The sequence below is a fragment of the Atta colombica genome, unplaced genomic scaffold, assembly GCF_001594045.1.
Source record: "Atta colombica isolate Treedump-2 unplaced genomic scaffold, Acol1.0 scaffold81, whole genome shotgun sequence".
Lineage (NCBI taxonomy): Eukaryota > Metazoa > Arthropoda > Insecta > Hymenoptera > Formicidae > Atta > Atta colombica.
The window spans coordinates 136,657-140,000 of NW_017259574.1; positions in this window are offsets into that span (position 1 = coordinate 136,657).

Below are 3,344 nucleotides of genomic sequence, written 5' to 3' on the forward strand. Positions count from 1 at the left end.
TGCATAGATTGATAATGAGATCATTTCATCATAGAATCTTTCCGAGCAGACCCACACTTGCCCCAACGTTCACAAGGTTTTACAGAATTGTTCAAATCTGATTTTGATTCTCTATCTCTTCTTGTAAAACATAACATGTTGTAAAACATAAAAATCTAAAAAACACGTACTTTTTTATATGTGCGCTAACTCATGTTTAAGGGGTGAAAACCTCTTTGAAAAAAATTCTTTTCGAATCGAACATCGGTATTCTTTCGAACCGAACATCGGAAATATAAAAGATAGAAAAAAATTTCTTAAAAGTTGTACGGTTTCAAGAATACTTTAAAGTTATCAAGAAAAAAATTTTTTTTATTTTTTTTCTTGTTTAACAAAATTCCCCACCATTTATAATTTTCTTAAATTTTCATTTTTTTTTTACCAAATTAAAGATTATTTCTTTAGAAATTTAGCCATGTGTAATAAAGTTACATTATTACATATCATTTTCGAGAATTAATTATTAATGCTTCTGTATATGCGCTATCCATGCTCATGCGTAAGTAATTGTCATCGAAACAATAAAATACATACATCGACGAAGGATTGATATTTGTAACATTACAAATTATAAATAATGTTAAGAGTTATAATAATTTTTATTATTTCTTCTTAAAGTGAGTAAAACTTTTTTATTCATCTCTGTACATTATTTCTTTATAATATCTTAAGATTATTCTCTTAAAGTTATTTTCAGTTTTACACTTTAATATCTTATTTATTCATCATCCTTTATATAATAATTTCAAAACGTATATATTATATTTAATAATGAAATAATTTTTAAATGTTTATACACAATAAATTTATATTTTGTATTCGTTTACTCATTATATGTAATACTCGATGAAAAAATGTTTTAAAAATAATGACTTCTTGCACTATGACTTCTTACTACAGCTATATTGCAACTTTCGATATTACACGTTGTTGAATTTTTGTTGAAATTAAATTCTGGATTTTCAAATTCTTCTGGTCTTTCATTTGTATAACTACTTTTAAACCATGAATATTTAAATAAATTGTGATATCGCGGAAATGACAACTGATTATGTATCAGAAATTGTAATTTTATTATATTATTTCTTTCATGTAAATTTATATTACTTTCCAATGATAAAACAATATCTGAAAATCTTTTAGCAAAATTTTTCCAAATTCTAAATCCATAAATATCTAATGGTTATATTTTCCCTCTAATGCCTTTAAATTAATAACTATTTTATGACTGTTATGAAATTCTTAAATAAAATATAAAATATATTTCACAGAAATAAGACTTATAATTTTATTATTCTGTTTATGCAAATTTATATTTACTTTTTAATAGTAAAATAGTATCTGAAAATGTATTGTAGAAGAAAATTTATTTAATTACCTGAAGTCATTTTATCAGATTTCGATGCTTTTACAATAACATTTATTGGTGTAAATAGGGTTTCTTGTACTCTTGGTCCAAATATACCATTAGTTTCTTTCAATACAATAAATAAAGATGAACAATTTCCATTACACGATATTATTGGTTGTATGGTGTATGAGTATGTTGTTGATGATATAGATTGCGATACACTCTACTTTTTTTATTTCTTGATTAGACAATAATCTTCCAGAATGAATTTTCAATTGAAAACCACTTTGATCAGAATTAAAAACATTTTCAAATCCGAACTGTTCGATAAGTGGTTTCACTGTTTTCAGAAAATCATTAGCTGTATATTGCAACGAAATCTTCTATTGTTCTTCTAGTTACAAATTTCGTAATTTTTCTCGAAATAATTCGGTGGGACTTTTTGAACGTTGATATCCAATTTTTGAGGTGCTTTAAATATAGCATTTAAATTTTATATTTCTTCTTGAGCTTGTAAAACCTTTGTAGATCGATATCATGAACTGTGAATCCTGATTCAACAGTTGCAGTAAATTTATCGTATAAATTTGGAAAAGAAAGATAATTTTTCTGTACAATTTCCATCTGAATGTTGTTCTTTCCATCGTCTTAATTGACATTCAGATGAAACTCTTCTAAATTTATTTTGCACTGATTTTAGCGGACGATTTCTTTTATTTTTATTTTTTTCATTAATGTCCCAATTCTGCTCAATAGCTCGTCTTTTATAAAAATTATTAAAGTCTGCGTCATCATTTAAACATTGAGAATGAGAATTTAAATTATCTTCACTCCATTCTTCATCACCTTCAATTATTTCAGAATTATGTAGTTTATAAGATTTTTGATAATCGAGATAGATTTCTTTTGTTAATCAATCCATTATAGTGAAAAATGCTATCCAGCAATAATTTTTGTATATTTTCTTTTTTTTCTTTGTATAATTCTGTTTCTGCTTCAGTTATTGGTGTTTCTATTAGAAATATTGAACTTATAAATGTTAATAAAAATAAAATGTTAATAATGTCTAACAATATTAAGCGAATTGATAATCATTTCCAAAAAGATTAAACTTGGCTTTGAATTGTAATATAAAAACAATTTAACAAATTGCAGATATGATTATAACAAAATTACTGCACTGACTGAATATAAAACTGCTATGTGAATATTCTTATATTGTCCATTTGTTATATTTATCTTGAATGTATACATAAACTTATAGCAAAATTACTACTCAGCTATTATCTAATCACTTATTATCAATGGGTACATGCAGCAGTAAAGAGCGCTCCGGAATTATCCACTGATTGACATACTTTCCGCATCATTCCCTCAACATGTGCAGGAGCGAACATCCATTGAACGGAAATTTTTTTTCATAAACTTCGGTTCGACAATATCCTCGTTCAGTCAACACACAACTAGGCATTACACACAACTAGGCATTACAACTGTGTCAAGACTAAGCAGCATTTCAACAAATTTCAGCCGATCCACACCTTCTCCAAATAGCCTCTCTATGAATTGCACTCTTTGTACTCCGTGTCCACATTCGAATGTAAGATCTTCGCCATTGTCTAATCCAATTGCTGTTAGTTCATTTATAGAATTAGATATCGATGTCAATAATAGTAATTTTAATTACACGTTAGAAAATAAATATTTAAACGATAGGCCGAGTTCAGCAGAAATGTCAGATTCAGTTTCCGAGCGATGTAATTCCATTAAAAAGTAGCCAAAAAAGATTCAAAGGAGGTTTACAATATGAGAAAAAAATTGATTGCAGTTGAGGAAGAACAAATAAAAGAGATGGAACAGTTAACAAAAAGAAAACAATTCGATTCAAAGAGAAAGAAACGAACTTTTAAAACAATTTCTTACAAAAATGTAACTATGTAATGTTAATATGGTA